Source organism: Rattus norvegicus, chromosome 2 (genome assembly GCF_021556685.1).
Source record: "Rattus norvegicus strain SHRSP/BbbUtx chromosome 2, alternate assembly SHRSP_T2T, whole genome shotgun sequence".
NCBI lineage: Eukaryota > Metazoa > Chordata > Mammalia > Rodentia > Muridae > Rattus > Rattus norvegicus.
In genome coordinates this window covers 3,739,352-3,751,941 of record NC_141535.1, presented here as the reverse complement: position 1 = coordinate 3,751,941, position 12,590 = coordinate 3,739,352, and the positions used below count along the sequence as shown (strand labels likewise).

The following is a 12,590-nucleotide window of genomic DNA, read 5'->3' as shown; positions in this document are numbered from 1 at the left end:
TTCATGGCTGTTCTTAGTTGGTGGAGCGATATGTCTGGTTAATTCCTATAAGGAAGAAGACTCTGGCATGCTAACTAGTTACGCGACCCCCTGAGCGGTCGGCGTCCCCCAACTTCTTAAAGGGACAAGTGCTGTTCAGCCACCTGAGATTGAACAATAACAGGTCTGTGATGCCCTTAGATGTCCTCGGCTGCATGTGCACCACACTGACTGGCTCAGCATGTGCCTACCCTATGCCTGCAGGCACGGGTAACCCATTGAACCGCATTCGTGATGGAGATCTGGGATTACAATTATTCCCCATGAAAGAGGAATTCCCAGTAATTGCAGGTCATAAGCTTGCTTTAATTAAGTCCCTGTCCCTTGTACACACAGCCCTTCGCTACTGCCGATTGGATGGTTTAGTGAGGCCTCATCAGCCCATGGTCCTGTGGGAGGGCTGAGAAGATGGTGGAACTTGATTATCTAGAGGAAGTAAAAGTCTTAACAAGGTTTCTGCAGGTGAACCGGTGGAAGGATCATTAATGGAGAAGGCCGAGGGGGTGTCTGGTCCTTTCTTGGGCCTGTGTGAGTCCCTCCTCTCACCGGGAGGGGTGTCCCTGTGTCCTGGTCGCCATTGTGGCCCTCGCCACAGCCTACAAGCCAAGTGAGCTTTTCGGGAAAAGCAGGGATTGTTATGGAGCGGTGCGGAGAGGGTGTCAGGTCTGGTCCATTGAGGGATCTCCTCCATTCTCTCTCTCTCCCTCCCTCCTCTGCCTCCATCCACACCTCCCTGTGCCCTCCTCTGCCTCTGCCGCCGCCTCCAGCACCTCCCTTGCCCAAAGCCGCCGGGTGCTGGGTTAGCGGCGTCCCATGTCCCTTGTTTCCCCGTCTTTCCGATCCCGACCCTGTCTTTTTTTTCTTTTCACGTGTATCCTTTAGTTTCCTGCTGGCCGGCCTGAGGTGGAACCGCCTCGCCATTGGCCCCTCTCTTCCAGTGCAGCAGGGGCGGGCGGGGGAGCTTGTGCCAGTGTTAGCACCCATACAAGGCCGCTCACACCCCACATAGCCATACAACTCTTAGCGGTGGATCACTTGGCTTGTGCGTCGATGAAGAATGCAGTTAGCTGCGAGAATTAATGTGAATTGCAGGACACATTGATCATGGACACTTCAGATGCACTTGCAGGCCCGGGTTCCTCCCTGGACTACACCTGTCTGAGAATCACTTGAGGATCAATTGCTGCCCTCTTGTGGTTTCGCTGCCGCTGCGGGAGGGGGGGGTTGGGGGATGGGCGCATCGCGCGGCTTGGACTCTGCTCACAGGGCCTCTCCCCTTGGCCGTCCGTCTCCAGAAGGACAGACATGGGCAGTGTCCAGCGTTCGTCCACGCCTGGTTGGTGTGAGCGGGCCTCATCCTCCCCATCCACTGGCACCGCGCGCCGGCCAACCTCCTTGTGGCTCCTTCCTGCTTGCCCCGCCGCTCCCGCTCCCGTCCTCGCCCGCTCTCCCCACCATGTGGACACGTCGGCATGGGCCAGTCGGGTGCCTGGGCGCCAGAGGGGCTGCGTCTCCGGGGTCGGTCATCCTGCCTCTGATCTGGTGGGAGGCAGGCCCTTCCCATGGGGTCGGTGCATCCACCACCACTGTGCACCCGCCAGTGCACACAGAGAGAGTGACCTGCAAGCGTCGGATGGGGTGGGGGCCATACCTCACCCGCGGGGGCCTGTCTCAGGTTCCTCTCCTCCCCCCTCCTTCTGCCGGGGGCCGACCACTCGGGCGCCAGCCAGAGGGACACCGTGGGGTCCCTGCGCTGACCCGACTTGCCCCCGGGATGTGGGAGCTGGCCGGGGTAGAGAGGTCGCAAGCCCCGGCCTGGGACCCCGGCATCCTCTCGCTCTCCTCTCCGTCCATCTGCCCGCGACAGCACACGCGCCCTACTTTCCTCCTTCCCCTCTCGACAGTGACCTCAGATCAGACGTGAGGACCCGCTGAATTTAAGCATATTAGTCAGCGGAGGAAGAGAAAGTAACCAGGATTCCCTCAGTAATGGTGAGTGAACAAGGAAGAGCCCATCGCTGAATCCCTGCCGCGTGCCGTGGCGCGGGAAATGTGGCGTATGGAAGACCCACTCCCAGGCGCCGCTGGTTGGGGGCCCAAGTCCTTCGGATCGAAGCCCAGCCTGTGGATGGTGTGAGGCCGGTAGCGGACCCAGGAGCGCCGGGCGCGGGTCTTCCCAGAGTCGGGTTGCCTGGGAATGCAGCCCAAACAGGGTGGTAAACTCCATTTAAGGCTAAATACTGGCAGGAGACTGATAGCCAACAAGTACAGTAAGGAAAAGTTGAAAAGAACTTTGAAGAGAGAGTTCAAGAGATCGTGAAATCGTTAAGAGGTAAACTGGTGGGGTCAGCGCAGTCCGCCAGAGGATTCAACCTGGCTGCACATGTTCGGCTGGGCCAGTGAACCCAGTGGATCTTTCCCGCTCTCCGTTCCTCCCGACCTCTCCACCTGTGCGACTTTCTTCCCCCTCCACGCGTCCAGCTGTCGCCATCCCCGCTCCTCCCAATGCGGGGTAGGGGGGGTCGGCGGGCGCTCCCGGGAGGGCGCGGGGTGCGGTGTGGGCGCCTAGGTGGGACCTGGGGTAGGGTTGGTGGGTAATGCCTCCCCCCACCCCCGCGTCGGTGGCTCGCCACGCTGGGCGTCCTTCCACTGTGGTGGTGCACCAAAACCGGCTACGGGACCTCTGGGAAGGCCATGTGGGGAAGGCACTGCGGGGAAGGTGACTTGGGAGGCGGTGTGGCAACACCCCTGGGCCCTGGACCACCCTGCCCCGAGTATTACAGCACATCCTCTCCATACAGAAGACACTGACAGACAGACAGACAGACACACACACACACACACACACACACACACACACACACACACAGGCACTCACACACACAGAGACACACACACACAAATACATATTTAAATATTTAAAATGATGTTTACAAAAACCAGTCTTCCTGTTTAACAGAGGTTTAAAGGGAAGTTGGCTGACAGAATGTTTTTGTGGGTTTTTATTCTCTTTTCTACCAAATAGAAAGTATATCTGTTGGCCCTTTTATTAAAAGCCAAAGTATTAAGTGGGGAGCCGATGTTTCAAATTTTAACATTTTGTTCCTTTCACGAAAACCAGGTAGTGTTGTTTCTTTGACTTTTCCTTTTTGAAACAAAATGGAAGGAGCTCTACCAGTTGGCCTAGTTTCCCTGTTCCTTTTACCTCTTCCACTGTATGCTCAATGAAATAAAGGAAATAAATGAAATTTCTAGTCATTTATTTGTTTGGGAGACCCGAACTCTCTCTCCAGAGATATTTCCATCTTCACCCCCCCCACACACACACACAGGAGGCCTACTCCCTGTATGTGGGGGAAGGGGGAGGGGTGGACAGGAGCTAGCTAAGAGGGGGTGGGGTGGGGCTGGAGAATATGCATGTCCCTGAAGGTCTGTCAGGGAAATACTGCTGCTGTCCTAGCATGCTTTGCTTCAGTGCTGAGCCAGGCACACACACACACACACACACACACACACACACACACACAGAGAGAGAGAGAGAGAGAGAGAGAGAGAGAGAGAGAGAGAGAGAGAGAGCAATCAATCTGTTAATCTGTTTGTCTCCCTCCCCTAGTTTTTCAGACAGGGTTTCTCTATGAATTCCTCTGTAGACTGATGGCTCAGAGGGCAAAGCTGCTGGCTCTTAGGGTCTAGGGAAAACATGAAGGCCTAGATGCAGTGTGTAGGCCTGAGGGAACTGTTAAGGCCTAGATGCCCTTTGAAGGAGGCCTACATCATATATACATATATACACACATATTCATATATATGAATATGTATGTGAATGTGTATACACTCAGGTATCCTTTATTTTATTGGCTTATTTTGAATATAATTTCCATGCTAATCAAAAAGAGGAAATTTTCTTGGCATCGGATTCTTCTTCAACAAAAAATGGAAATAAATAATCACATATTCAGATGTTATGTCTAATATTGAGAAGATATTCCCAGATATGGTGTTAATCCATCATAGTCAATGTGTGAACACAAAACAGACGTAGTAAGAATTTTGGCAAGTGGATTTTAAAAACTTATATAGGGTTATTAAGAGCAGTGGTAACATTTTTTAACTTGATATTTTATATATTTACATTGCAAATGTTATTCCCTTGCTGAGTTACCCACTCTCCCAGAACCCACCCCCTGCTTCCATGAGGATGCTTTTCCTCCCATCCACCTACTTGCACTTCAATAGCATACCATTCCCCTGCACTGGAGAAAGGAACATTCACAGGACCAAGGGCTTCTCCTCCTATTGATGCCAGACAATGCCATCCTCTCCTCCATATGCAACTGAAGCATTAGGCTTTTACATGAGTACTATTTGGTTAGTAGTTTAATCCCTGGGAGCACTGGTAAGTCTAGTTGGTTAATATTGTTGTTCTTCCTATGGGTTTGAAAACCATTTCAGGTCTTCCTTCACTCCTTCATTGGAGTCCCCATGGAGTCCGATGGTTGGCTTCAAGCATGCTTGTCTATATCAGTGAGGTTCTGGCATAGTCTCTCAGGGGACATCCACATCAAGCTCCCATCTATAAGGACTTCTTGGCATCAGCAATACTGACTAGGTTTGGTGGCTGCATATGTGATAGGTCCCCAGATGGGACAACATCTAGATGACCTTTCCTTAAGTCTCTGCTCCACTCTGTGTCCCTATATTCCCCTCCCTCTTGAGTGTTTTGTTCCCCCTTCTAGAAAGGACTGAAGTGTACACATTTTGTTCTTCCGACTTCTTGAGCATCATATGGTCTATGAATTGTATCTTGGGTATTCCAAGCTTTGGACTAGTATATACTAACTCTGTTAATTCACTCAGGATGATATTTCCTAGTTCTATCCGTTTGCCTAGGAATTTCATGAAGTCATTGTTTTTAAAAGCTGAGTAGTACTTCATTGTGTAAATATGCCACATTTTCTGTATCCATTCCTCTGTTGAAGGGCATCTGGGTTCCAGCATCAGGCTGGAGGGCCTTTGCACTAGAACTCTTCCAGTCTGATGTCTCTCTCTCAGACATGCTCAAAAGTTTTTGTCCTGGGTGATTCTAGAATCCCATAAAATTACAAAAGCATTTTAATTAAATTAAAATATAGCAAAAGTAAAAACTATGGATAAACTCTCTTCAGCTTAATCTTTTATTGATTATTATCAGTATATAAGATACATACTGGGTGACAACAGCAAATTAAGAATTACCCTGCAGTCCCTTAACCATTTTCTATGTATCTGTGGTGTTGTGTGTTGTAAGAATGTTGGAGGATGTTAGTGTGTGGTGCATGCCTGTAACTGTGTGGCTTTACCCATCTGTGGATGTGTTTTTGGAGTTCTGAGAAGGATTTCAAGCGTCTTCTTTAGTGCTGTTCACCGTTCTTGACATAAGTTCTGTTGTTGAACTAGAAATTCAGTGTGGGATTGGAGAACTGGTCTGTGAGCCCTCAGGATTCAGAGGTAATAGTTATGTGTAGCTATCCCCTATGTTTGGCATTATTTATACGTGCTGAATATTCACACCCAGGTCCATATATTTTTACCCTCTGAGCAATTTCCCAGTCCTAGAGTGATGAATGTTTGCTTAAGATTTGATAACAGACCTTAATTGTTTTCTGTTTTTGCTTTTGTTTGTAATTTTACATAGGTAACAAGCAGGTGGACATTATAAAAGAGACCTGAATATACCAGAAAATAAAAATAGGAGTAGATGCATTACAAGCAATTCTATAAAATCGTATTTTGCATACTTACCTTGTGAAGCAAAGTTGATATTTCTGGGTTTGCCTGTTATATAAACAGCATAGTTTTATATAAGGACAATTTAGACTCTTTAAATAGAAAAGAATAAGAGAGATAAATCTCTTAAAATAGTATAGAGAATGTGATACTTTATCACATGAGAATTAAAACAGAGCCACATAACCTTCAGCAGAGGAAATGAGGGAGAAGTGTGTATATACCTTTTGCAGCACAGTCTCTGGAATAAAACAAACAGGGACATTTAAATAAATATATAGCAGTATTTAAGACTTCATTTCTCTTCCAATATTTGCAATTACATAGTCAAACATTATATCTGGAGTCATAGATCTCTGTGCTATCTAGGGTTGCACGATGAGGATGGCATAGTGGTAGTATAGCAATATAACTGATAGGAAAAGCAGAGCAGTCACCCCATTAGGATTCATATGAATTGCATTCCCTCCATGCTGGGAACTAAGCAACAATGGGTGAAACTGTACAAGTACCTCTGTAGTAATTTGGTGTCTTGGGGTTATGTCCAGAGGATATACAGCTGGAGCACATGGTGTTCAATTTATTTTTAGTTTGTCTGATTTAAAATTTAACTGCTGTTAGTAAACATTTTTGTGATGATTGCTTGAAATTTATTTGCACTTTATTAGAAATTGTAGAATCATATTTATAATTTGCAGTCCTGGGGGTACTGGTGGTTGTACATGGGGAACAACTAAGTCAGCAAATGAATAAGTCAGACAATGCTGACGAAAAGAATATGGGATACCACAGTTACAGCTGCCTAAGAACTGATAACCACAACCTAAGAGTAGAGTCTCTTCCCTCAACCTTGACTCCTTTAAGACATTGGCTTCAGCATTAGACAGGCCTTGACAAATTTGATCCTGGGTAAAGGCATAGAACTAGTGTTCCAGTTATTGTTTTGGCCAGGTCTTTCACACAGCCTAGGGCAGTACTGGCTCCCCACATTAATAGGTACTTCATAGTATTCATAAGACTTTCCAGCTGGATGAGACTTTTGAATTTTCTTTCATAAGCAGGGAAGTGTTAGATCACAGTCCTGTCTAACTGGCTGCTTTCCTCAAACCTGCCATTTCCTTTGTAACCTCTCAATATAATTGATAAGCAACATATTCTGTGGCCTTGTAGTCTCTCTGTCCCTTGCATCTGATTCCCAGGCCCCAAAAACCTTTAATGGTAACTCTGCCTCCACCTTTTTTCTTTCTGTGGTTCATCTATTAGTCTAGATCACAAGGTATATATCCTACCCAAAAAAATCATATGATTGAGAAACACCAAAATCCTATAATTTCTTGGAAATTAAAAATCTTCACTCTCCTATCTTTGTCTTTAGTATCCCATCATGGTTATATGTGGCCATGATGCAATAAATCACTTCATACTTAAGGACTTAAGCATGTTTTCCCTTCAGGACGCTCGACACACAATATATGTGCTGCAATAAAAATAAAAACAACAAAACAGAAAAAAAAAAAAACCCGACTGAACTATTTCCCAGTTATACCCTAGGTGTCTCACTCCCTTAATATTTCTGGTGCCATTGGAAATAGCAATAATTTATCTAGTGGCTCCATGCTGCCCCATCTACTTTCTGACACACTATTCTTCCCAACACGGCACCCTGTCAGGCTGCTCCTCCCTCATCCACAGCCCTCTTGGTTGGGTTTCCACCACGCCAGGCAAACACATCCCGATTCTTTGGTAGGCCCATGCATCTGGCCACCATACACTCTCTTAAACTCAATTAAGTTGCCTTATGAAAGAACACATCAAACAATATTTTCTGATGTAATTGATAAGATATAATTTGCCAATCTAGATGGCACAAAATCCTGTACACACCCATCCCTTGAGAATAGTCATAACAAACTCCAATACGTACAGAGAGGTATCTAAACATCTACTGCCATGTTCTCTGTGCTCTCACATTCTCACTCTGGCTTCCTCTGCCTCTCTAAAACTTCTCTCCCACCCATCCTTCCTTCTTATCCAATGACAGGCCTGGTTCAATACTGTACCTCCCTTCACCTTAATAATGACATCAATCTACTCTTTTACCCTTTTAATTAAAAAAAAACAGATTTTTTTCTCAAATATAAGTTGAGCAGAACTATAATCATTTGTAATTTAAAAGTATAAGATGTACCTAACACCCAGCCCAACTTTTATCAGTTAAACAGAACATGTAGTTATATATTTTAGCTTTTAAAAGGCTTAAAATCTGTTATATCCTGGCTAGCTTATGTATTATCTGATAACTAGCTAATTAAATATGTATTCTCAAAGTTAAATTGGCTGAATGGGTTATAAGATTATACTAAGTTTTCAACCCCGCCAGTAATCTGAGAATGAGCCATATATCTGTAAATATAGGAAGCCTAGCATGACTTCTAGAACTGAGACAGGTTATAGTGACAATTTTCTATTTGCACAGTCCCCTGTGAGCAACACGTTAGAGCAAGTCTACAGGCTTCTGGCCTAGGATCATCAGACTGACTTTTGAAACACTGAATTTTTAAGGGCTAAACATTCTGGCTTGGCAGAAATTTTCAGCCAACTTATTCTGCAATGTTTCCTTTTCTGGAGAGTAATTAGTCTGTAGAAGAATTGGAGCAATTTTTGCATAGTGTCTGTCGGCCACAATAAATCACCTCACGTGGAGGTGGAGATTTTCAGTTTCTTCTTTGAATATACCAAAGGGGAGCTGGTGGGAGTGGACATGTCTCAATAAAAGTTAAAGAACATTAAATGTCACATTTTGTGGACTTCTGGTGTTTTTTAGAAACCATCTAACTATATGAGTAATCTGGACTGTTTTCCATTAATTATCTTAATAAATTATCTTGAAAGCATTCTAACAATAAACTTAGAGACATGAATTTGGTATTTGGCCTTAAACTCACGTGCATAATCATCTCTGCTTCATTTTTTAATAGCTGAAAAGGACTGGGTATAAGCCATCTATGCTGAAATGTGTTGTATAGGCACAATACGTGTACATCAGAGTAACAATATTAATTTTAAATCAGTGAGAAATTTATATTAAAGAAAATCTTAAAAATCTAAATTTGTATGAAATAAATTCTGTGCCAATGTAAAAGATCATAATTTTAGTTTAGTAATAAATATAAATATAATTATGTACAGCTTGAAGAAACCATTGAAGAGTTTTTGCCCCAATTCCCTGGACTTTGGAGGACTAAAAGTAGTTATTCTAAGGTTGTTTTAGAAATGCGTACAATTTAACAGGGAGGAATTAGCTCAAACTGATTATACATAATCTCAGTCGGAGAAAAACCTTGTATTTATTACTAAGCTAAAGTTATAATCTTTTACATTTGAAAGTATATTATAATACATTACATTCTCTCCCATAATCTCTTACGATGATCTCTTAAACAGTGAAGAAAATTTGTACATCTTTTAAACTCATCTATTATTTCTAGCTTTATGTATATATGCTATTTAGAATTTGTCTGTAGAAATATTCTATCTTCTGTTAATTAAGTAAACATTTGTCCTTTCATATTTTTCTTTATTTTTTAGATAAAGAAATATACTTGCAGGCACTCTACATTCTCTACCAAATCTCACCAGATTTCCTATAATACATCTCCTGACACCATGTCTTCATCTGTTTACATTTTAGATCTCATCAAAGAATCAGAATCTAGTGTCACTTGTGAAGGGAATCTATTGAAGCACAAGCAAATTACCAAGGCAATACCCCCCCCCAAATGAATGATTCTTCATTCACCAGTAGCCATCAAATGTCAAAAGCACCTCAATATAGCATTGGCAAGGGTTTGTCAACCCATCTATGCCCTGACTCTAGCTGGCTTGATCATGTGAAAGTATTGTGTTAACACAGGTGCTGTGGGTTCATGAGTGTGATAACCATGAGCTCCAGAGGACAGCTTTTCATTCTCTGTACCGAACAGCTATCACAATTTTCTTGATACAATAGAGATCAATGTTCATTGCAAGAAGGCAGGAACATACTCATCTAATTATGATGGAGATGTTATTAAAAATTTTAGTTTCTAAATGCCTTTTATTTATGTAAAATTCCAGAAAATTTTATTTCTGCTTATGGTCTGAAACATCTTCCTTTCATTCACAACAAACACAATGGTAGTTCTAACTTTTGTAATGAAATTATAATATAATGTATATGTATCAAACTTTTCTAAATTTGTGTGCATGTGTATCCCATTTTTAAGAGTATTAAGTTTTTTCTTAATGTTTTCTAGCTGTATTAATACGATCATAAGATTTTCTTTTTAAGTAAAATAACTTATGCATTATTTTACTAACAGAAGTCTTAATTTTATATCTCAAATATTATTTTCTATTGCATACATAGATGAACTTTAGTTGTTAACATTTGGTTGATCAATTAGTTCCTTGTTTATTAAATTGTAAATTTATACTTTTGTGTTGAAACTAACATTTGTAAAGTTTTACATACATAATTTTAATATTTATTCAGCTGATAGCACGTGATTCATAAAATTCTTTCTCTTCAAATAACTACAACATAGATTTTGATTAGTTTAATGAACAAAGACTATTAAATGCACCTGTAGAAATTATTGATTTGAATATTGATTTGGATAATTATAGAGAATAATTTGATATTAAATACTGGGTAGGAGTGTGGGACTGCATTTTAACTATCTGAATTATGCTGTTTCAAGGTTATGTTAAATGACTTTTTTTATAGATATGTACAGTATTAACATGACTTATATTCAAATCATTGTTCTTTGTCCTTCATTTTCTTTTTGACTTTTTTTAGTTTTTCATATTTAAAAGTGGTTTTAAATATTTGCTTTATGCATCTGTACATGTGTGCACAAATGAATACAGGTACTTGCAAAATGTAGGAGAGGGTACCCAATTTCCAGAGCTCGATTGACAAGTAGTAATGACCCACCAAGTATAGATACTGGACACTGAACTTAGGTTCTCTACTAGATACCAAGGAAAACCCATGAACCTTTTCTATGGGTCCTGATTTTAATTTTTGTTAAGGGTTTAGTTCTGTGTGCCTTTGTTATTCAGGAAAACAACTTTGTCGAATTTGATACAAATAATTTTGTGTAAATATCCATCTTTAATGAATTGGGATTCAAAAATTTGGACTGTATTTCCAATTGATTTTAGTAAGATGATATCATACTGATATATACTATCAGAAAATCCTGCATGAAGTCACCATGACTGAAAATAGGAATAAAGAAGGCTTAAAAAATTGTACTTCATTAAAGGTTGACATGTCCACCATTCCTCTCATTAAAGTAAGCTCATATGTGGGAAAAGATACTTCAAATCAATCAGTTGAGGATTTGCGTTATTCTTATACTATCAACTCAGCTCATTTACATTCTACCACTGTGAGCAAATTCCCTCCCCAGGTGACTGCCATGTGGTTATTATCATTGTCTTTTTGAATTTTGCTGTACATATGGCTAGTTTGAAAAATTGGGAACTTAATGAGGCTTGAATGGACTCAGAAAGAATCACCAGTGTTTCATTTTCTCAGTCCTTTTTTTTTTTCCCTTTGCAACACCTCGAACTGCCTTTATTTCAGTATGCATCCACATTTTAACATTTAGTGGTCCTGAACAGAGTGGGGAGCTTGTCAATGAACCAGGAGCCAGGCCCACCTATCTGCAAAGGATCTGTAAACATGGTGACACAGAGCTCCTCTGGGTCCCTGCCCAGGGTCTGAGGAGCAACACTGAAACCTGAGTTGGCAGAGTCAGGTTCTCCTGCTAAACCTGTCAGACTCCACTCCAGACCCAATGCGTGATCAGGGTGACTGAGAGCACTGGTCAAACTTCTTCAACTTGTAAAAACAAAGCAATTATGGGAAAAGGAAACAACTAAGAACCATGTGCAGCAAGGACTCTCCACAAGGCCTTGCTCTAGGCATATATCCAAGGACCCTGAGCGGTGGCCCATCTGAGTCGCCCTGTGGCTGCTCTGTTCACCTCTAGACCTGAGCTCAAAGCTCAGGAGCTGACGGTGGTGGCAGGGCCTCGGACCCAGAGCTCCCTTCCCAGGATGTTGGCAGGTGAACAAGTGTGGTCCAGAGCTAAGGGAGGGAGGCCAGGCTTTTTCAACCTCATCTGAGGGCTTCTGGCCACAGCAAGTGTTGGGTGGTGATTGGCAACAAGAGACTTGAGGAGGGGAAAGCAGCACCCCTTGATAAAGGTGGGGAGATTGAAAGCTCTGAATTCCACACCTGCGGCCAATTTCAGGGGAGGGGAGGTTACAATCTAAGCTTTGACCAAGGGTGGGAGTGGAGGAGTGGGGACCATGGCTTGGATGGGGCAATCACTTAGACTTAATAAAGCATTGGGTACAGCCAGAGCACCCCAAGTCTAGTGGTGGTCAGTCCCACGGCTGCTACCTGAAACCTCCCCATCTATTCTATGGGCCACCACACAGTTGTGTCAGGGGGCAGGGCGGGCAAAGGCATACTCAGGCCAAGTGCCAGCAGCAGGTGATTGTGTGAGATGTGTCTGTCCACAGTTGCGTTAGCTGTTCCCACCGCTCCCAAAGGAAACCAAATTCAACACACCTTATTGATCCCATAAGTTCAACCAGGCAGACAGTGGTTATACTCGACAGATGATGTTACACAGCACAACTTAGGTATTTCAAATGGACAAGAAGTTAGTATCAGAGCAGTGTCTCAAGATGAAGTCCAAGTGGGGCTTCCTCTCCAGTAC

The 12,590-nt window shown here is 43.0% G+C and overlaps 1 non-coding gene across 1 annotated transcript; it reads left to right on the top strand.

Moving 5' to 3' along the window:
* The first annotated feature begins 1,054 nt into the window (after positions 1-1,054).
* On the top strand, positions 1,055-1,207 carry LOC134486019 (5.8S ribosomal RNA). Its single transcript, XR_015679536.1, has one exon. It is a non-coding gene; the product is annotated as a 5.8S ribosomal RNA (ribosomal RNA).
* The last annotated feature ends 11,383 nt before the right edge of the window (positions 1,208-12,590 follow it).